Below are 23,680 nucleotides of genomic sequence, written 5' to 3'. Positions count from 1 at the left end.
GCATACTCTCTCTGTACAATAAATAAAAAGAAATAAATAAGTAAATAATAAATAAAAAGATATACAAATGGCCAATGAGCCTATTCTTGACATCATTAGCCATCAGGCATCCAGGTCACTCATCTTGGCCAGAAGCCTTGCATTTTGAATAGATCTTTTACTCATATACAATTTTGTGACATTATCCTTTGTCATCTGAAAAATATTGGTTCACTGAGCTATGCAGATACTCCAAATGTTGACATTTCATGATACGCTATCAAAAAAAAGCACATTTGTGAATGTCACCACTGATCTTCTCAAACAGATCTTTAAGCATTGGGAAACTGTCAAGTTCTTAGTGGCAGATATGTGTTCCAAAATTCTTTTTTTTTCCCAAAATTCTGATTTTCACTTTAAAAACTCATATTTTATCATTGGCAACAAATACTGTCAGTTGTTTTCCTTCAAGTGACAGGCTCACTTCATTCATCTTGAAGAGAGTGTCTGCCAAATACCCAAATCTAGTAACTGCAGTTTGTTCATATTTTTTTTTAAGCAAAAAGAGTATTTCATAAAAAAGCAATTCAGCTCTCAATTCAAAACTCACACAAGTGCTTTTTCTCAAGACAATCATTATTTCAGTATGCAGAAGTGCCTGCCTTAGGCATATTTCCCATTTCATCATGCAGAATATTTAAAAAGACATGTACAAGAGTCAAGGCTTAATAAAATTAATCATTTTCACTGTTTCATCTAGCACATTCTTAAGTGAAACTGGCTTTTTTGTTCTCTTTTTACTGAGTGTGCTGTGGTGAGGAATACAATGACAACAGCTCAGATTTGTGGCACTGCCCTAAATCAAACTATGGCAACAACGGTTTTACTCACCTTAGCTTTTGCATCACCAGGGCAAATATGATCACAGGGAAAAAGGCAAATTAATTATTACAAAAATAGTTTTGATCTTCAAGTCTCAAGAGGCCACCAGAGGTCAAAGGATCCCATCTGAGAGCGGATATTCTAAAAACACTAAGAAAGGGCAGCTCGGGTGGCTCAGTAGTTTAGCACCGCTTTCAGCTCAGGGTGTGATCCTGGAGACCTGGGATCGAGTCCCATGTCGGGCTCCTTGCATGGAGCCTGCTTCTCCCTCTGCCTGTGTCTCTGCCTCTCTCTCTCTCTCTCTCTCTCTCTCTCTCTCTCTCTCTCTGTCTCTCATGAATAAATAAATAAAATATTTTTTAAAAATAAAAATAAAAACACTAAGTCCTACTCTATTCACCATCATTAATTCTTTCACTCTACTTAATTTCTGATCTCTCCTCCAACTTCCTATTCTGAAGAGTTGTTCAGCCTTAAAACATGGTCAAGTCCCCACATGACTAAGGATGGAAGCCCTTTACAGGAGGATGAAACATAGCTACCATGAAGTCACGTTGATTTTGACATTTTCCATAGCTAAAGTCAAATAATTTCATACTACAAGATTTTAGCCAAAACAAAAGTGTGCCTTATTTAGAAGGCATATCCAGTCTAAAAAAATTGTAACTGGGGCAGCCCAGGTGGCTCAGCGGTTTAGCACCGCCTTCGGCCCAGGGCCTGATCCTGGAGACCCAGGATAGAGTCCCCTGTCGGGCTCCCTGCATGGAGTCTGCTTCTCCCTCTCCCTCTCCCTGTGTGTCTCTCATGAATAAATAAATAAAATATTTTTTAAAAAATTATAGGGGATCCCCGGGTGGCACAGCGGTTTGGCGCCTGCCTTTGGCCCAGGGCGCGATCCTGGAGTCCCGGGATCGAGTCCCACGTCAGACTCCCAGCATGGAGCCTGCTTCTCCCTCCTCCTGTGTCTCTGCCTTTCGCTCTCTATGTCTCTATGTCTATCATAAATAAATAAATCTTTAAAAAAAAATAAAAAAATAAGAAAAATTGTAAGTGACTAGTTTTTTTCTTAACTAGTCTTGAACAGGCATTTTACTTCAATTTTACATATGGAGCAACAGGGAAACCTCTGAAAAGTTCTAGCAAGCATATAGGAACACAATACTGAAACGAACATTATTCAAGTTCTTAAGACCAGACCTCTGTGTTATTAAATCCAATAGTGAATCCTCAGTCCTTGTCTTACATAACCTCTGAAAGCATCTGACATGACGGATTGATCACTCTCTTCCTTGAAATGCTTTCTTCCATTGGCTTCCAGGACATCACACCTGCCTGATGTTCCCCCTGCCTCTCAGGCTGCTCCTTCTCAGCTTCTTCACAGGCTCCCTCTCCCTTCTTCAACCTCTAACCATCAAAGTGTCCTACAACTTAGACTTTGCATATCTTCTAGTTATTTCATCCGGCCACATGGCTTCAAATACCATCCATTTGCTGACAATCCCAAATTGGTGTATCCAGTACAAACTTCACCCTTGAACCTCAGACCTTCTTTGTCTATTCACAAAATTGATCTGATATTCCCTCTCAAAAATGCTCCTTAGCCTTCAGCATCTTGGTTAATGACAACTCTTTCTAACCAGTGGCTCAGGCCAAAATTCTGGGGCTCATCCCTGCTTCTCCTTTCCCTCCCATACCCCACATACAATCTGTCAATAAATCCTGTTGGTTGGGGGGCATCTGGGTGGCTCAGTCATTTGAACTCTTGATTTTGGCTCAGGTCATGATCTCCAGGTAGTAAGATCAAGCCTATGTTGGGCTCCTTGCTCAGCAGGTAGCCTGTTTGAGATTCTTTCCCTCTCCCACTACCACTCCCCACCATGCTCTCTCTCTCCAAAATAAAACAAATAAATCTTTAATGTATATATATAGGATATAAATAAATAATATTTTAAATTTAAATATTTTATATTTATTTATTCATGAGAGACACAAAGAGAGAGACAGAGAGAGAGAAAGGCAAAGACACAGGCAGAGGGAGAAGCAGGCTCCATGCAGGGAATCTGATGTGGGACTCCATCCTGGGACTCCAGGATTGCACCCTGGGGCTGAAGGCAGGCACTCAACCACTGGGCCACCCAGGCGTCCCTATATATTTATTACACACACACACACACACACACACACACACACACACACTCTTTTGGCTCTTCAGTTAAAATATTCCTGAGTTCAAACATTTCTCTCCATCTCTATTGTCACTGTCTTGGTCCGAAGCCCTGTGTTCTCTTACCCAGATTATCATTTCTTCTGCTCAGACCCCTCCGCCCCTTCAATCTAATCTCTACACTCAGCAGACTGATTTCTTTAAATATGTATGTCAGATTATAACACACTGCTATTCAAAACCATTCAGTGGCTTCCAGTCTACCTCAGAATAAAAGTCAAAGTCCTTAAAATGGACATCTTGTGTGATACAGTCCACACTCCTCTCTGACCTCACTTTTTTTCTCCCCATTTACTCCCTCCCCTGAAGCTACACAAGCCTTCATTCCATTGAATATGCCAGACATGCTCCCCTATTAGACTTCTACCCTTTCCATCTAGAATGACCTTTCCTCGGTTAACCATATATATGGTTTATTCCCTCACTATCTCAGGCATTTACTCAAATGTCACTTTCTTTTTTTTTAAGATTTTTATTTATTTATTGGTAAGAGACACAGAGAGAGGCACAGAGAGAAGCAGGCTCCATGCAGGGAGTCCGACATGGGACTCGATCCCAGGTCTCCAGGATCATGCCCTGGGCTGAAGGCGGCGCTAAACTGCTGCGCCACCGGGGCTGCCCTCAAATGTCACTTTCTTTTTTTTTTTTTTTAATTTTTATTTATTTATGATAGAGAGAGAGAGAGAGAGAGGCAGAGACACAGGCAGAGGGAGAAGCAGGCTCCATGCACCGGGAGCCCGACGTGGGATTCGATCCCAGGTCTCCAGGATCGCACCCTGGGCCAAAGGCAGGCGCTAAACCGCTGCGCCACCCAGGGATCCCCAAATGTCACTTTCATAAGAGGTGTTCCTGGACCACCTTATTACCCTTTCCACATACATTTGGACCCATCCTTCCTTTTACTTTTCCTCCCTAGCATTTATCACTTACATGACTTGTATTGGTTTATTGTATTTATCATCTCTCTCCTTCCCGTGGAATGTAAGATTCACAAGGGCTGAGATGTGTGTCCCATCTGTTAGCCCTGTAGCCCTGCTGTCTAAAACAATGCCTGGCTCTTTATAAGACCTCCATAAATGAGTGAATGATGAATGAATGAATTTGAACATCATTTCCTGAAATTTAAAATGATGATGTTTTGACTCTCTAGACTAAATGTTTTACAATAGACTAAATGTAGAACAATAAAAAGATCAACTCTCTCTTTCTACCCAGCAGATAAGCAGGAGATTAGAAGTCTGACCAAAAAGTGTTGGTGAGTAGCTTTATACACTTCTGGGGACAAGTCAGACAGTACCTGACAATCTCTGGAGAGTTAAAGATGCATACACTGCACCTGCCAGGAGTCCACTCCTAGGTATTCGCCAAGGGAAACATCTTCCAACACAGGCTAAAGAAGCCATGTTCAAAGATGTTCATCACGACAATGTTTATAATAGCAAAAATTTGTAAACAACCCAAATGTCCATCAATGGAGGAATGTATAAACCGTAATATTTTTATAAAATGGGATGCTATATAATAGTTGAAATATATAAATTCAATCTCCAAGTATAAATCCCAAGTTATAATGCTAAAAGAAAAAAAAGAGCAAGTGAAAACCTAAAAGCACTCTGACACCATCCACATATGCTTAAACTTACACAGAATTGTATATGTATTGTATACATACATAATTGTATATATATTATATTGTATATAACATATTGTAATATTGCTGTGGTTGTATATATTTGTATATACAATTGCTGTATATATTACTGTGGCCAAAGTCAATGGAATAAAAGTATAAATGGCTGAGAAGTAACCACACCGAGGTGAGAACAGGAGCTACCTCTGAGGTAGCACAGAAGAGAACAGAGGAAATTGAGTAAGGATAGAGGCCAAGGGAACTTCAATGTAACTAAAACATTTTGTCTTTTAAAGAAAAAGTTCTGAAGCAAATATGGCAAAATGTTAATATTCATTAAACCCAGATGGTGGTTTTTATGACTGTTTGTAATCTTATTCTCTGAACTATTTTACATGTTTGATCTTTCCCATAATTTAACAATACTGTTAAGGGGGGAGAAAGATCGCATCTTGAATAATGAAGGAAAAAATAATGATTATAAATTAAGCCTCAGAGCTTTCTGTAACAGAGGTTAAAGCACTACAAGCAAGAAATACATCATTTATAGACTTTAAAAATAAAAGAGTATTTTAAAAATCTTTACATCTATTGGGATTCTCTTTCCTAAGGCAACTCAACTGAGGGTAGTTATTTTGTTTTGTTTTGTTTTGTTTTTTAAAGATATTTATTCATGAGGGACACAGAGAGGCAGAGACACAGGCAGAGGGAAAAATAGACTCCATGCAGGGAGCCCGATGTGGGACTCGATCCCGGGTCCTCAAGATCACGCCCTGATCCGAAGGCAGACGCTTAACCACTGAGCCACCCAGGCGTCCCAGTCCATAGTTATTTTAAATTCCCTGTGCACATCTGTGTCATCTCTGAGACTGGTTCTGAGGCTTGCCTTGTTTCTTCACATTGCTTTTCTTTTAGCATGATTTTTAAAAAAATGTCATATAATTGTTTATTCTACAGAGAGAGAGAAAGCAGACACATGAGGAGTGGGGAGGGACAGAGGGAAAGGGAGAGACAGAGTCCAAAGCAGACTCACTGCTGGGTGCAGTGCCCTATATGGGGCTTGATCGCATGACCGTGGGATCATGATATGAGCTGAAACCAAGAGTCAGACATTCAACCGACTGAGCCACCCAGGCACCTGTTAGCATTACTTATAATTTTTTATTGAAAGCCAGAAATGATGTATTGGGTAATAGGAATTGAGGTGAACAGGCCTTGAAGCATGGGGTTTTATGTTAATCTGGCTAGGAATTGATTTGTGTTTAACAATTGCTCTAACAGTTGGGGTACTTGGGTAGCTTAGTCGGTTAAGCATCTGACTCTTAATTTCAGCTCAGGTCTTGATTTCAGGGTTGTGAGTTCAAGCCCCAGTATATCCATACTGGGTATAGAGCCTACTTAAAACAAGACCAAACAAAACAATTGCTGTAAGTACCAGACACTTCAAATTTGTCTAGAGTCCTTGTTTTGGTCTCCCCGTTATCTCTGGTCTTCTCTAAGAATCCCTTCTTAAATAGAGTATGCACCTTTCAGCTCTTCCAGCTATAATCCAGTGTTATACTGGACCCATGATATGGTGGGAAAGTATACGGGAGGGAGAGCATTTTGTGGTCTTATCATTAAATCTCAATCTTTTAGGGTGCCTGGGTGGCACTTCTAGTTAAGTTTCTGACTCTTGGTTTTGGCTTGGGTCGTGATTTCATGGTCATGAGATTGAGCTCTGTCTGTGTCAGGCTCCATGCTCAGCTCCTCTCTCTGTGCCTCCCTCTATAATGAATAAATAAATCTCAAAATGCCAAAACCCTGGGGGTGTCTGAGTGGCTCAGGTCATAATCCTGGGGTCCTGGGATCAAGCCCCACTCGATGGGCAGGCTGCTTCTCCCTCTCCACTGCTTGGGCTCTCTTGTGCATTCTCTCTCCCTCAAATAAATAAATAAAATCTTACCAAAAACTCTCAGTCTCTTAATGGGTCTGTGTCCAAGAGTTTGACCTTCACAAGTGTTTATTAACTGTTTTTTCCCCCCTTAGGTGAGACAGGAAGACTAGAAGGGCCCCATTCAGGGAAATTTTCTCCCTCTAGTTAGGATAAAGCACTGGCTGAAGTCTTTTTCCCTAGAGAGTAGGCCCTTGTTGTGGAAAACATTCAGCATATTTTATAGTGGTTACTTTTTCTGTTTCCATGCCAGAACCAGGAGGGAATCTTTCTTGGCTCTTCACCAGGACAACCTTGTTAGTCAGGAGTTTTGTTTTGTTTTGTTTTTTTCTTTCCTGATTTACTCACTGATATATATCACTAGCACCAAAAATAGTACACAGTATATAATAGCTGCTCAGTAAATATCTGTTGAATGACTTAATGAATACCTTTTATCCAGGCCCATGAGATTATTTTATGTTGGTGTGGGAAAATTTCTCAGACCTAAAATTATAATAAACTAATGACATTTCTCTGAATAGTTTGTCCTCAAATCTATTACTGACTTATTGGGTTTTGTGGTGTTTGTTAATGTCTCTCTAATCTGAAACCCTACCTAAATTGGGATGTTGTAGAGGAGTTCTCCCGCTTTTTTGAGTGCAACCTTTAGTAAAAAAATGTCTTTTATATCATGATCCAGTATACCTATATATATAAATGTCCATTTATCTGAATAGACTTTTCATGAAATAATACTTTCCTTTATTATGACATACTCTTATACTTTCTGTGTTATATTTTCTTAAAAAAATGCTTTTCAGAATTTATATAGAGGATAGGTTCAGAGGACAATATGTTTTTAGTGTTGTCTCTTTTTTCTTTTTTTACAGAAATTTGGGTGAATCTATTAGAGTTAGTTTTGGTTTCCCCTTTCCCTTCTAATAAATCCATTATTCCCTTCAATAATGAAATTCTTTGTGTATCTATAACCTTTGGTGATATATTTTTTTAATATTTTATTTATTCATTTGAGAGTATGAGAGAGAGAGACAGCAGAGAGGGGGAGAGGGAGAAGCAGACTCCCCCTGAACAGGGAACTTGATGTGGGGCTCAATCCCAGGACCTTAGGATCATGACCTAAGCCGAAGATACTTAACCGACTGAGCCACCCAGACACCCCTATTATCTTTGGTGATATTTTTTTTAAAAGATTTTACTTATTTATTCATGAGAGACACAGGCAGAGGGAGAGAGAAGCAGAGACACAGGCAGAGGGAGAAGCAGGCTCCATGCAGGGAGCCTGACATGGGACTCAATTCCGGGTCTCCGGGATCAGGCCCTGGGCTGTAGACGGCACTAAATCGCTGAGCCACCCGGGCTGCCCCTGGTGATATTTTAAACATTGTTCCCTTTCCTTCTCCTTCCTTCCCCAAGTTTATGCTCACTCCATTTTTTGGAAGTGATTTGGATGCAAACCTTTCCCATTGCTCTTAGCAAGGGAAAGAATTACCTGAGTGCCTACAGTGTTGCTGAGACAGGTACAGAGCAAATTCTGGGCTTCAGTTTTCATGAGCTTCTTGTAATGGGTAGAGGGGACTTGAGCCTCATTCCCATTAGGGACCATGTCTCATATGGGATCCTGATACAGAAGCTAATAGGTTAAACATACTTTGGGATGGGATCTGACTTCTCTGGTAATGGTTACTTTTTTTTTCTTTTTTTTAAATACATGGTTGGAAAGGTTTACAGTTCAAAATACCTTCCTTGTACTATCAAGGTGGTATTTTCCTAATTGGACCTGGAAAGACAGGTAGAGCCCCATAAAATAACACCAGTTATTGTGAATCAACAATGGACCATAATCATGAAAGACAATGGAGAAAGAAAACATATTATCTCCTCTGTTGCTCCTGCTTTCCCACTGGCTTTCTTCCTTCTGAGTCTTCTTTAGAATTTATGTGACTGATTGATTTTGTTTTGGGGCCATGAAGTATATTGATCAAGAAGTTTGGTCTTTCTCTCATTTAACAGGCCATGTGGGAGGTTCTGGTTTCATTCTCTCAAATTCTCTTAGGCCACAGGCTAAAAACAGCTAAAGCTCAGGGAGGACGTGCTAGTTTAAAACTGCTCTCAGTTGAGGGACACCTGCCTGGGTGGCTCAGCAGTTGAGTGTCTGCCTTCAGCTCAGGCCATGATCCTGGGATCTGGGATCGAGTCCCGCATCAGGCTCCCTGCGAGGAGCCTGCTTCTCCCTCTGCCTATGTCTCTGCCTCTCTCTGTGTGTCTCTCATGAATAAATAAATAAATAAATAAATCTTAAATAAAAAATGTGGAAACTCTAAGAAAGAAAGAAGAAAATGCTAGAAATCCAAAATAGTGTAAGAGAAAGGTAGAATATGCCTTGATGGGCTCATCAGTAGACAACATGGTCCTAGAATCAAAGAGCTTGAAAGTATGTCAATAGAAACTTCCTCAATGAAAATGCAAAATGAGGGATGCCTGGGTGGCTCAAGTGGTTGAGCATCTGCCTTGGCTCAGAGCATGATCCTGGGGTCCCGGGATTGAGTCCCACACTGGGCTCCCTGCATGGAGCCTGCTTCTCCCTCTGCCTGTGTCTCTGCCTCTCTCTCTGTGTATGTCTCTCATGAATAAATAAATAAAATCTTAAAAAAAAAAAAAAAGGAAATGCAAAACAAAAGAATGTTTTTAAAAGTCCAAGGACTGTGGGGGAAATTTAAAATGTGCAAAATATGCATAACTGGAATACCAGAAGAGAGAACAGAGCAAAAGAAATGTCCTAAGTAATAATGGCCAAGAATTTACCAAAATTAACAACCTGCAGCAAGCCCCAAATCCTGGAAGCTTAAAGAACACCAAGCAGGATAAATACCCAAAACAAGAACAAAACCAATACACGAACAACCAGGTATGCAATATTACCATATTCAATCTAGAGAAAGCCAAAAACAAAGAGAAAATCTTGAAAGAAGCCAAAGGGGGGAAAATTTGCTAAGCTGTACAAGAATAACGATAATAATTATAGCAGGCTTTTTACCAGAAACCATACAAGCAAGAAGAGACCAGGCTAAAATATTTAAAGTATTGAAAGAAAAACACACTGACCTAAAATTTTGTGTCCAATGGAGTTATCCTTCAAAAGTGAAGGAGTAAACAAAAGACTTCCTCAAACAAAAACATACCCTGAGAGAAACGTTTAAAAGTAGTCCTTCCAAACATTATATGGTCTCATTCATTTGGGGAATATAAAAAACAGTGAAAAGGATTATAGGGGAAAGGAGAGAAAATGAGTGAGAAATATCAGAGAGGGTGACAGAGCATGAGAGACTCCTCACTCTGGGAAGCAAACAAGGGGCAGTGGAAGGGGAGGTGGGTGGGGGGATGGGGTGACTGGGTGCTGGGCACTGAGGGGATGAGCACTGGGTGTTATGCTATTGTTGGTAAATTGAACTCCAATAAAAAATATACAAAAAATAAACAAACAAATAAAATAAAAATAGTCCTTCCAGAAGGGAAATGATACAAGTCAGAAACGCAACTACCCACAGAAAAGAAGAACATGGGGCAGCCCAGGTGGCTCAGCGGTTTAGCGCCATCTTCAGCCCAGGGCACGATCCTGGAGACCCGGGATCAAATCCCACGTCGGGCTCCCTGCATGGAGCCTGCTTCTCCCTCTGCCTGTGTCTCTGCCTCCCTCTCTGCCTCTCTCTCTCTCTCTCTCTCTCCTCCCTCCCTCCCTCATGAATAAATAAAATCTTTTTAAAAAAGAAAAGAAAAGAACACGGCAGAAGGAATAAATGAGGCTCCATCCACGGGCTTCTTTAAACACTAAAAGGCTGATAACATAGGGAAAGGACGTGTGCCAAGAGGGATGCCAGAAAGCAAATGAGGGAACTGTAGAGGGGACAAGTGATTCTGATAAAAACAAAGCAGTGAAGGAGGACAGGAATTTAAGATGGTGGTCACAAGTTGAAAAAGTTGTGGATGAGGAAAGTCTCATGCAGAAGGTGGCTTCTGGGCAAAGATCTGAAGATGGTGAAAGACAGAACTGAGACTATCCATGGTAGAACATTCCAGGCAGATCAAAGAGCAAGAGCAAAAGCTCTCAAGATGGTAGGAAGTCTCAGGAGTGTAAAAACAACACAGGGGCCAGTTGTCTCAAGAGCAGTGAAGGAGGGCAGCCCGGGTGGCTCAGCGGTTTAGCGCTGCCTTCAGCCCAGGGCCTGGTCCTGGGGACCCAGGATCGAGTCCCGCATTGGGCTCCCTGCATGGAGCCTGCTTCTCCCTCTGTGTCTCTGCCTCTCTCTCTCCCTGTGTCTCTCATGAATAAATAAATAAAATATTTAAAAAAAAAAGGGCAGTGAAGGAGGAAGAGAATGGCAACAAGAGATTCAGTGGGATTTACCCATGTAAGTAAAATCATTCTTAATGAAATATGAAATGCATCGGAGCAGTGGTTCTCAAGTCTTTCTGCACAAACAATCCAGCCAACAATGACAGCCAAACCCAACCTCAGGGATTCCCATTTGACTGGTCTGTAGTAAGAGACAGTTATGTGATTTAAAAATTCCCCAGGTGAGGGGCGCCTACCTCAGTCAGTTAGGCATCTGCCTTCAACTAAGGTCATGATCCCAGAGTCCTGGGATCAAGCCCCACGTCAGGCTCCTTGTACAGTAGGGAGTCTGCTTCTCCCTCTCCCTCTGCCTGCCGCTCCCCCTACTCGTTCTTTCTCTTTGTTTCTCTCTCTGCCAAATAAAATCTTTAAAAATAATAATAATAAAAATAAATAAAAATTCCCCGGGTGATCCTAATATAAAGTTGGGATGAGAACTGTTGGTTTAGTGTTACTGAACTGGTTGACTGCACTAAGAGTAGGACTTTAGCAGAATGTTTAAGGCTAAACTAAAATTATGCAGAAAAAGTGCACAGAATAATACACAGATGAAAAAAATGGAGCAATATAAAACTCTGGCAAGAGAATATAGTGAAAGAGCTCTGTGCCAGGAGTGGTTCCAAGGAGACTAAGTATTACACCACCTTCTCTGATACCAACTTTTCCCTTAGAGAGCTTTCCAAGAGCACTCAATAAAACATGACAGACTGAACACATATACTCATCTCTGCTCCCTTCTCAAATCCTATCAAAATGACAGAAAAGAAATACCAAAATAAAAAACCCACTGAAAACGAATGGAAAAGCAAACCACAGATATAGAGGACTGCAACATTCTAGAAAGTGGCAGGTGAGTTCAAAGTGAAACCTAACTGGCTGTGATGGGAGGAGGAGTGGACAAGAGGTAGGCTGACAGCACTGGCGATTCACAGAAAGGGTCAGTAAGTGCTGGCGCTAGGTACTTCTGAAAGTGAGAGCATAAGTGGGCCTAAAAACAGGAGAGACTAAAAAAAAAAAAAAAAAAAACCAAAAAACAAAAAACAGGAGAGACTAGTAAAAGCCTGTAGAAAAAACAGACTTTCCAGACTCCCCTCCCCAACAATTCAGCTAGGCAGTCATCCCCTCCCTAATCTCAAACAGGAGAGTTAATTTTTAGACTCTAGATAAACTAGACCTGAGGATTTCACGCATAGCTAAGGGTGGTGGTAAGGCATGATACTGATCCAGAGAGATAAGTGGAAGTCTACATCCTGAACTATGAGAAGTCACTGCCTCCAACCCCACTCACCTTCCCTCATTGGAGTCCTACCACACGGCTCGGCCTGTTGACACTTAGTACATAAGGGAACACAACTATTTGAGGAAACCCTCACCCAGAAAAGCCAGACACTAAAACATACAAAGAGAAAACTATAACTGATTTGATAAAGTCCATTCTAGGATTCGTAAAGAAAAGCAAGGGACCCAGAATAGCCAAAACCAGCTTGAAAAAGAACAAAGTCAGAGGATTCATATTACTTAATTTCAAAACTTCAGCTCAGGTCATGCCCTCAGGGATGGACCCTCCAAGTTGGGCTTCCTGCTCAGCAAGGAGCCTGCTTCTCCCTCTCCCTCTGCCCCTCGCCACACACTTGCATCCCACCTCCCCGCTTGTGCATGCTCTCTCTCAAATAAATAAGTAAATAAATAAAATAATTTTTAAAAAGCAAATTGAGAGACCAGATACAAACCCATACGCTTATATCCAAGTGATTTTAGACAAGGGTGCCAAGACAATACAATGGAAAAAGAATAATAGTCTTTTCAACAAATGGGGCTGGGATAACTGAATATCCATGTGCAAATGAATGAAATTGGACTTTTACCTCACATCTTATACAAAAATGAATTTTCAAATGCACCAAAATCCAAAATATAAGAGCAAAAACTACAGAATTCAGAAAAATCATACATATAAATCTTCATGGCTTTTTTTTTAAGATTTTATTTATTTATTCATGAGAGACACAAAGGGGGGGGGCAGAGACACAGGCAGAGGGAGAAGCTGGATCCATGCAGGAGCCTGATGTGGGACTCCATCCTGGATCCCAGGATCACGCACTGAGCCAAAGGCAGATGCCCAACTGCCAAGACACCCAGGCATCCCATATTCATCTTCATGGCTTTAAGTCAAGAAATGGTCTCTTAGATATGATAAGTACAAGCAATAAATAAAAAAATAAATTTGACTTCATCAAAATTAAAATTTTCTATGCTTTGGAAGATACCATCAAGAAAGACAACCAAAAGAATGAGAGAAAATATTTGCAGATCTTGTATCTGATAAGACTCGTATCTATGATATAAAGAACTTTTATAACTCAATAATAAAAAAATATACAATAGAATATTATTTGGTCATAAAAAGGAATGAAGTGGGGATCCCTGGGTGGCGCAGCAGTTTGGCGCCTGCCTTTGGCCCAGGACGCGATCCTGGAGACCCAGGATCGAGTCCCATGTTGGGCTCCCGGTGCATGGAGCCTGCTTCTCCCTCTGCCTGTGTCTCTGCCTCTCTCTCTCTCTCTGTGACTATCGTAAATAAATAAAAATTTAAAAAAAAAAAAAGGAATGAAGTGCTGTTTCACACTGCAATATGGATGAACTTGGAAAACATTATGCTACGTGAATGAAATAAAAGCCAGGCAAAAAGACCCAACTATTACATGATTTCATTTACATGAAATATCTAGAATAGGCAAATATGTGGAAAGAGAATGTAGATCCGTGGTTGCCAAGGGCTGAGACAGGATTGGAGTGACTGTTAACAGACACAAAATTTCTCTTGAGGGGAAAATATTCTAGAATTAGACAGTGCTGAGTGATGGCTGTAGAACTTTGTGAAAAGGTTAACATCACAGAATTTAATACCTCAAAACGGTGAATTTTAAGATATATAAAGTATATCTGAAATTTATAAAAAGCTTATAGTTAAATAAAACAGAGATCAAAGAAAACCTCAAAACAATTTAGACAGATAAAATATTGCACCCATGAAAAAAGAACAGAATGTAATTTTAAAAGAAGGCAGGCAGGCAAGAAAGTAAGTTGGTTGGTTGCTTCAGAGGATAACAAATTGCTCTTAGAACAGTTCTGATAGAAGAAACAAAGCTGATAGGGGAATCCAGGTGGCTCAGTGGTTGAGCATCTGCCTTCAGCTTGGGTCATGATCCCAGGATCAAGTCCCGCATCGAGCTCCCTGTATAGAGCCTGCTTCTGCCTCTGCCTGTGTCTCTGCCTCTCTGTCTCTGGGTCTCTCATGAATAAATAAATAAAATCTTTTTTAAAAAAATGTCCAATGTTCAGGGGTGCCTGGGTGGCTCAGTCAGTTGAGCGTCCAACTCTTGGTTTCAGCTCAGATCAAGATCTCAGGGTTGTAAGATCTAGCCCCACAATTAACCCCACATCAAGATCCAGGCTCAACTCCAAGTAAGCTTCAGATTCTCTCCTCTGCCTCTGTCCCTCTCACTCATGCTCCCTCTCCCTAAAATAAGTAAATAAATCTTTAGCAAGTCCAGAAAGAGAAGGGAAAAAAATAAAAATAAAAATTACAGAAGATTTTTCTTATGCTGAAGGATAAACAGTTTTAGACAGAAAGGACCCAACTGACTGTCCAGAACAATGGATGGAAAAAAAAAAATTCTAACGCACAATGCCAAGAAAGTTCAGGACATGAGAACAAAGGGTATACAAGCTTCCAGGCATATTTACAAACAAAAGGAATCAGAATGGCATCAGACTTCTCAACAGCACCACCGAATGCAAGAAGACAAAGCAATGCTTTCAAATTTGAGATAAAATGATTTTTCAGGCTAGAATTCTACGATCAAGAAAACCATCAATCAAGTATGGTTGGAAAACCATGGGATTTTCAGATTTGTAAAGTCTCAAAAAAAAATTTCTCCCCAAGCTACTTTTCTCAGGAAGATGAGTTCCAGGGGAATAAAGGAGAAAGATGGAGGATGGTGGAGATTCACATGGGAGAAACAAAAGGAATTCCAAGATTAACAACGAAAAATTCCAAGGTATTACAGTACAAGAGCCCAGGGACTAAACAGTCCAGATTAGAGAGTTTATAAGAAATGTCACCTCTAGAAAAAAGAAAGAAAAAGAAATAGAATTTGAGAAGAAACAGATTACATGCATCTGACAGCACTGAAGAAAGTAGCACTTTTAACTCTATCACAATGTTCAGTGCGGAATTAGTGACAGGAACACAGAACATTATGCAAATGAAAAAATCAGGAAATATGGAACTTGTAACAACAAAAGTTGTATGACAAGACATGTAATCCTAATACACTATGTGGCTCAGCTGTGAATTATCTTTATAATAGCATAATCAAAACTTGTGATGTGAGAGTAATTAGAAGATGGAGGTAGAAGTGTGTGTTTGTGGAGACTGGCCAGAAAGAGGGCTAAATCCTCACCTTCAATAGTTAAAAGACAGTAGATAAAACTGACAGGCTAAGAAAGAGCAGTATAAAAATGTCATTCAGAAATGCGTAAGTTGGGGCCCCTGGCTGGCCCAGTTGGTAGGTAAAGCATGCACCTTTAATCTCAGGGTCATGAGTTCAAGCCTCGTATTGGGCATGGAGCCCACTTTAAAAAAAGAAAGAAAAAAAGTAAAAGAAATGCACAAGTCAACACAAGAAGAAAACTGAGTTGAAAGTCACTGACTCCACAGAGCAAGCCAATCAAGAACAAAAAGAGGTGAAGCTAGGAACTGCTGTCGCATTGTAAGTTGTAACACTATTTGGATCTTTAAACTATGTGCATGTATTACTTTGGTCACAAATAAAATTTAGATTCAGAAAAGGAAAAGGCTTCTCTTCAAATCAGGTCACAGGATGCTGTCCTTATTTAATTTTAATAACAATATCTCATCTACATTCAATTAGAGTTGAACTGTGGACCTGAAAAGGTTTTCTCTAAGCACTAACCCCTTGGAACTTGTTAATATGACGTTATTTGGAAACAGGGTCTTTGCAGGGGCAATTAAGCTAAACATCTGAAAATAAGATCACCTTGAAGTTAGAGTGGGCGCCGCATCATCATAGGAAACAGAGAGAAGACATAGATATGGGGCAGGAGGCCACTCGAAGATGAGCCGAGAACAGAGTCCTACAATTCAAGCCAACAGATGCCTCAAGCCACTAAAAGAGGCAAAGAAACAAAGGTTTTAGAGGAGGTAGATTTCAGTGACCATCAGGCTGAAACTTGAAGTCCTCTTCCCACAATACATCTTTGGAGGCCCAAATCCCAGGCCCATGGTAACTTCTGGAAAGAAATAAGCTCTGCAGTCACAGGGGGTGTGGCCTTGCTCAGACTGTGTTTCTTCACTGTGATTCCAGATACAAAAGAGAATCTTAGAGGTATCATTATGCTTTATATTTCACTATTAAAAAAAAAAAACGAGTATCTTTCATACTCTATTTCAAAACAATTTTTTGATGCCACTACAGACTGACACAACTGATTTGCTTTAGAGAACTTGACAGTAAGGTAGCTATTTCAATGAAAAGTGAAGGGATGGGGATCCCTGGGTGGTGCAGCGGTTTAGCGCCTGCCTTTGGCCCAGGGCGCGATCCTGGAGACCTGGGATCGAATCCCACGTTGGGCTCCCGGTGCATGGAGCCTGCTTCTCCTTCTGCCTGTGTCTCTGCCTGTGTGTGTGTGTGTGTGTGTGTGTGTGTGTGTGTGTGACTATCATAAATAAATAAAAATTAAAAAAAAAGTGAAGGGAAGAAGCAAGGAGGGCTATCTCATATTCTCGGGAGAGCTTCAGGATCTTCCTCCTCCTTCCCACTTCCCTTTCCTTCTCTGTTTCACTAGGCCTCTCTTCCCCTCCAATTTCTTCCTTTTTCCTCCTGAGACATGGGCAGACCCCAGGACTGTAGGGCTCACAACCAAAAGGCAGCTGGCCCCCGGCTCAGTTAGACTGTGTACAAAATGAGCTACCAGCTTACAGGCATTTATCAGCTCCACCCTGAAAATAACTAATAACGCCCTTATACCCTTTATTTTAAATAAGAAACTTTAAATAAATACATGGATAGATAGGAAGGGGTGCCTGGCTGGCTCCATCAATGGAGCGTGAGACTCTTGATCTGGGGGTTGGAAGTACAAGCCTCATACTGGGTGTAAAGATTACTTAATCTTTAAAAAGTAAAGACAGATAACAAGTAGATAGGTAAATAAAAAGCGAGCTTTTTTTGCCTTTAATCCACAGACTGTTAAAGACAAGAAACTGTGGGCTAGGGCAGTAATTCCTGAGTTCTTCTCATTGGCAAAATTAAACAAGTCAAGGGTCGGCCGACTGGTTCAGTTTCCAGAGACATCCAGAAAGACAACAAAGATCACAGTCCTTTTTGGTTAAAATACTTGAAATAGGGACTCCTGGGTGGCTCAGCAGTTGAGCATCTGCCTTCAACTCAGAGCGTGATCCTGGAGTCTCAGGGTCGAGTCCCACGTCGGGCTCCCTGCATGGAGCCTGCTTCTCCCTCTGCCTGTGTCTCTGCCTCTTTCTGTGTGTCTCTCATGAATAAATAAATAAATAAAATCTTTTAAAAATACTTGAAATAGGGATCCCTGGGTGGCGCAGCGGTTTGGCGCCTGCCTTTGGCCCAGGGCGCGATCCTGGAGACCTGGGATCGAATCCCACGTCGGGCTCCCGGTGCATGGAGCCTGCTTCTCCCTCTGCCTGTGTCTCTGCCTCTCTCTCTCTCTCTCTCTGTAGGACTATCGTAAATAAATAAAAATTAAAAAAAAATAAATAAATAAAAAAATAAAAATACTTGAAATATCTGAGATCAAAAAAGCAGGGAGAACACTTCGATGTATTCCCCTGGGAACACGAGAGGAAGCTGAATACTGGGTGGTGCCCGGGCACCAGAACATGAAGGATAATGGCTGCTGTCACCTGTACAAAAATCTCGATTTGATCTCCACAGAACACAGAGAATGCGTACATTCAAAACAGAACTGGTTGACTCTTTATTTTTATTATTGTTGAAATACAATTCATATACTATAAATTCAGTGAGTTTTAGTATATTCACAGACTAGCGCAACCACCACCACCATCTAATTCCATAACATTTTCATAATCCCAAAAAAAACCATACTCATTAGCAGTCACCCTTCATTCCTCCCTGTACCCCAGCCTCTAGCAACCACTAATCTACTTTCTGTCTCTTTGGATCTGTCTATTCTGGACATTTCAAGCCCATGGAATCACACGCCATGTGGATATGTAACATCTCGTTTACCCATTCGTCAGCTGATGGACAACTCAACGTTTAGGTTGATTCTTTTTTTTTTTCTTTTTTTTTGGGGGGGGGGGAAGGGAGGGGAGGGGAGGGGGGGCCGGGCCCTCCAGGGCCAGAGATCCATTTGGGTTGATTCTTGAAGTCAGGGCCCTATAATGGTCAAGGGCACCTTCCCCAGGAAGGCACCCAGCCTTTTGACTGACCCTTTTATTCACCCTGCCCAGTCCAGAGCCTGGGTCCATCTTTCAGTAATGCTTATAGACCCCATTCTGTGCCAGGCCCTGGAAATACAAAGGTGAATGTCACGGAATCCCTGACCTCTGGGACCTCAGTTCTCTTGCTCTGAGGGATCCCTGTTAAAGAAATCTTCAAAGAGCTTTTGGCACAAGAAAGCAACCACACACCGAATGTAGCAAGTGATAGCTCTTGCAATGCCCGAAGCACCTGATCCTTTTTCGCATCCAGCTTTGACAAGAACTTTCAGACCAGTCCATCTTTTAGAGGTAAATACATTTGGTCCTTAGCCTTTGAGTGATACTGGACAAGTTACTCACCCTCTCTAAATCTCAATTCTTCATCTGTGAAATGAACCCAACAATATTACTCATCTTCTAAGCTTACTGTAGGGATTCAACGAGTTCAATCAAGTAGAGCAGTCAGCACACAAGAAGTGCTCTTCAAGTATTAACTACAAGCTAAAATAGTTCTTCTTGACGCTAAAAGTCTAGACGCTGCAATTCCTCAAATTCTTGACGCAGCTTTGAGTCAAGAAACCACTGAACACTGATCTCAAGGTGAAAGGACCTGTGTAGCTGATGAGCCGGGGAAGAGCAAAAACTGCTCACCAAGACCAAGATTTTAATTTTAATTAACCAGTTGAAGAGAGCTTCTTATTTATAAGTATAAATCCACTCTAGATTCACATCTTTAAAAATGTGGAAAAGAAGGGCAGCCCAGGTGGCTCAGGGGTTTAGCGCCACCTTCAGTCCAGGGCGTGATCCTGGGGACCCAGAATTGAGCCCCACGTCAGGCTCCCTGCATGGAGCCTGCTTCTCCCTCTGCCTGTGTCTCTGTCTCTCTCTGTCTCTCTGTCTGTCTGTCTGTCTGTCTCTCTCTCTCGGTGTCTCTCACGAATAAACAAATAAAATATTTTTTTTAAATGTGGAAAAGAAGAGTCTGTTCAAATATTCCTCCTTTCCTTCATTACTCTCATGCTTTCCCAGTTCTTTCCAACACTCATTCTTCTCTCTTGGCCTCTTTTCTCTAGCCAGCATTGAGTTACCTTCCATTTTCCAAAGGCCCATATTGAAAAACAATCAAACAGAACTCAGTTTTGCCAAATGACATCCACACAAAGGCCAAGCACATAAAAAGAGAAGGGGAGGGGCCGGGAGGTCATATCTTTGGAAGCGCAGTGGAGTTACAAGCTAATAACAAAAGAGAATGGAAAGCAGATCTCACAACAAAACAGGAAGCAGAAGGCACGGGTGACACAGAGGAAGGGGACCTGCCCTAGGTCAGGCCTGCCAAGCCTTAGTATTTGGTATTTTCCTGGAATTAGTTATTAACACTTGACTTAAATCACTGAGTGTTTGTTCGCAAGCTTGGGAAGAGCAGAGTGGCCTGCAACTTTCTAAAGATTCAGTTAGTTCAAAAAAAAAAAAAAGATTCAGTTAGTTCGTTTTAAAGGAAACAAGATCTTCCCTTTTGTTCCTTTTCTCTCAGAAATTCCAGAATCTGTAACAGTCCACAGTGACTCGAATCATTCAAAAGCAGCTCGCTGATTTGATTCTGGCAGGAGTTTATGTTCATATATTCACTACCATATATCTTACGGACGCATGAGATCTAGACTCAGAAGACCAAGATTTAAACCCCAGCTCTTCTGTGTCATAGCTACATGACCTCATGCACATCATTTCACTTCAGTGAAGTTGTTTGTTTTAAAACTATAAAAGAACAAAATACCTGACAAATGATATGCATTCAGTACACACCCAATAAAACCAAAATTTAAACATGATGAACTCATTACCCATCCTTCCAGGCTGTGTCTTTCCCATCATTCTTGGAGGTCTTTAAACTTGATTCCTTGCTTCTAGCTTTGCACCTCTATACTCTCTGTCCACACAGCAACCAGAGTGAGCCTGTTAAAAGGTAGGTTGGGAGGTAGGTATGCTTGGGTGGCTCGGTCAGTTAGGCATCTGCCTTCAGCTCAGATCATGATCTCAGGGTCCTGGGATAGAGCCCAGCATCGGGCTCCCTGCTCAACAAGGAGCCTGCTTCTCCTTCTCCCTCTGCCACTCCCCCTACTTGTGTTCTCTCTCTCAAATAATTTTTTTTTAGTCTTAAAAAAAAAAAAGAAAAGAAAAAACAGGGTGGGTTGTTTCTACACCACTGCCCAAAACCCTCCAACGACCCCAACTCATTCTGATTAAAAATCATCATCCTTACAATGGGTTGTGAGGCCCTCCGTGATCTGCCCATTTCTCCCCTTGCCCCCAACACCTCTTTGACCTCATCCTACTATTCTCCCTTGCTCACACCCCTCCAGCCACCCTAGCCTCCTAGCTGGCCCACGAACCTGCCAGGGGTGCTCCTAATCTTAGGCGAAATGAACCTGTTGTCCCTTCTGTCTTCACCACAACATCTCCACTCACAAGCTTCTTGCCCTCACCTGCTTCAGATCATCACTCACCAGTCACCTTCTCAGGAAGGCTTCTCTCTAAAGACCCTATGAAAGATTGCAAGCCCAGCCAACACTCCACATTCCATTCCACTTCCCTCCTTTATTACAATATGCACTTTACTAGGTTATTTTATTGTTTTTTACCACTAAATTTAAGATCCACAAAGGCAGAGATTTTTTTCTTGTGTACTATATTCCCAGTGTTTAGAATAGCACTGTCCAGGGGGATTCCTGAGTGGCTCAGCAGTTTAGCACCTGCCTGGGCATGGCCCCAGGGTCCCAGGATTGAGTCCCCTGCCGGGCTTCCTGAATGGAGCCTGCTTCTCCCTCTCCCTGTGTCTCTGCCTCTCTCTCTCTCTCTCTCTCTCTCTCTCTCTGTGTGTGTGTGTGTGTGTCTCATGAATAAATAAAATCTTTAAAAAATAAAATAAAATAAAACTTATTGCCTCTATAAATGGGAGAGAACGAGTCTCAGGCTAAAAGGCGTGGGCCTGAATCCCAGCTCAGTCATTCACTAGCTCTGGAATCTAAAGCCTCAGTTTCTTCATCCAGGGAATAGAATCAACCCTGACCTTCCCAGGATCATGGTGACAATTAAATGAGATGTTGGTGAAAGCTCTTTGTAACCGAGAAAGTCCTCATGAAGCAAAAGAGACTAAGAAGCCAACCCAAGCCCATCGTTTTCATATGGATCAGTAACAAAAAATGGGAAGGTAGGGCTCCCTGGGTGGCTCAGCGGTTTAGCGCCGCCTTCAGCCCAAGGCCTGATCCTGGAGACCTGGGATCGAGTGCCGGGTCGGGCTCCCTGCTTGGAGCCTGCTTCTGCCTCTGCCTGTGTCCCTGCCTCTCTCTCTCTCTCTCTCTCTCTCTCTCTCTCTCTCTCTGTGGGTCTCTCATGAATAAATAAAATCTTAAAAAAAAAAATGAGAAAGTAGTCTGACGGGGGATCCCTGGGTGGCTCAGCGGTTTCGCGCCTGCCTTTGGCCCAGGGCGCGATCCTGGAGTCCCGGGATCCATCATAAATAAGTTAAAAAAATAAATCTTAAAAAAAAAAAAAAATCAAGTCGCTCTCTCTTAGGTCTGTTTGTTCACTGTGAAATGGGAATAATACCTTCCCAGCCTAACTCAAAGGGCACTACAAAAATTAATTTCTACACGTTTGTCAAATATGCCAAAAACTTTAACTCTTAATATGTCAGCAAAGTCATTTTTTTCCCTACTTGTAATCCCACACGACTCTGGCCCCTGTGAATGTCCCATTCGAACATTTACTCCAGTTAAGACCACACATCCATGAGATCCATTTCACTTCTGCAAATTTCAGTAAACGTGAAGAAAAAAAAAAAAAGAGGGTAAGCATCTTCAGCACAGGTATTATCAAGATCAAGATTCAGGTCGCGAATGCTAAGGAGCACAACAGAGACCTCTCAGTCACCCTACCTAAGTTCCAGTTTGTCATGATAAGCAGTCACATGGTAGGGGGAACTGAATAATTTAAACTAAAAAAAAAAAAAAAAAAAAAAAGAGGCAAAGTCAGAAAGCAGACAGACACTGCCCAAGATTCCTCAGTCCTGCGGCCGAGGTCGTGGTCTACAGCTGGGGCTAACAGCCCTTCTTCGGCCAGAGCAAAGCGCCCACACTCTTTTTTTTCTCAAGTTGCTGCGATCTGGGAAAATCTCAAAGAAAGATGACGCGCAGGGCTAGGCTCCCAGGAAGTGCAACCCTATACCCACCAGAGCCCTACCCAAACTGGGTGGGCGTGACGAGGGCGAGACCACGACCGAGACTCTGTGGTCCTTCCTGAAGTTTAAGAGCTGAATGGGACCGACATCAAAGTCTCGGCTAACAACCCTGTGCAAAGAGGAAGGACGGCAGGGGCTCCGGCGGGGCTCACACAGCAGCTCCTAACAACTTCGCCTCCCCCTCCACGCGCATCTCCGGCCGCCCCTTCCTCGGGTCCGGGTCCCGGTCCCGGTCCCGGTCCCGGTCCCGGTCCCTCCACGAAGGTCACGCCTCCTCGTCCCCGCCCCGCGGGCGGCCCCCCCCGCCCGGCGGGGCTCCGGCCGCCGCAGCCGCCGGCCCCGCGCCCACCTCCGAGCCCCCCCGGCGCGGGCCGCCGCCGCACGCCCACCGCGCTCGGGCGGGAGCGGGACACCCCTCCTCGGAGGCCGGAACCGCCGCGCCAGGCCCCTCCCACAGGAAGCCGCCGCCCCCCGGCGCCCCGGCCGCGCCGCCCCGGCCCGCCGCGCGCCGCCCGCCGCCCCCCGCCCGCCCCGCCGCCCCCCGCCCCGCCGGCCCGCCGCGCCCCCGGCGCCCGTCGCGCCGGCGCTCGCTACCTGCCGCGGCCACAGAAGCGGCGCCCAGCCCCGCTCCCACTTCCGCCTTCCACCGCCCGCACTCGGGCCGGGTCACGTGACCGCGCGCGGTCACCTGACCCGGAAGAGGCTGGCCGGCCCCGCAGGTGTGGGCCCCCCAGGCCGGCTTCGGGCGCCGCCGCGGGGAGCCGGGCTTCGTATCCTTCCTGCGTTTGGAAGTGGAAGGGGTTCCCGCCCGCCACGCGGCCCCGGAGCGAGGAAACCAGCGGAAGGCTCACCGTGTGCCGGGCGCTGCCGTCCCTCCCGTCAGCCCCGGAGGCGGGTCTGT

General features: G+C 43.1%; 1 protein-coding gene across 6 annotated transcripts in view; it reads right to left on the bottom strand.

Moving 5' to 3' along the window:
* Positions 1–23,468, bottom strand: part of WWP2 (WW domain containing E3 ubiquitin protein ligase 2) — a 144,771-nt gene extending 121,303 nt beyond the window's left edge. For 2 of the 6 annotated variants that reach the window (XM_055305419.1, XM_055305424.1), the window contains exon 1: positions 23,374–23,466. The gene's annotated coding sequence lies outside the window, so the exon portion shown is untranslated. Of the gene's footprint in view, positions 1–20,383; positions 20,496–22,770; positions 23,002–23,128; positions 23,150–23,373 lie in introns of those variants that run through there. The other 4 variants (XM_055305420.1, XM_055305425.1, XM_055305423.1 and 1 more) reach the window with 4 other exon arrangements.
* Positions 23,469–23,680: the final 212 nt, after the last annotated feature.

The sequence above is a fragment of the Nyctereutes procyonoides genome, unplaced genomic scaffold (assembly GCF_905146905.1).
Source record: "Nyctereutes procyonoides isolate TBG_1078 unplaced genomic scaffold, NYPRO_anot_genome, whole genome shotgun sequence".
NCBI classification, from domain to species: domain Eukaryota; kingdom Metazoa; phylum Chordata; class Mammalia; order Carnivora; family Canidae; genus Nyctereutes; species Nyctereutes procyonoides.
This window is presented reverse-complemented; position numbering and strand designations above follow the sequence as displayed.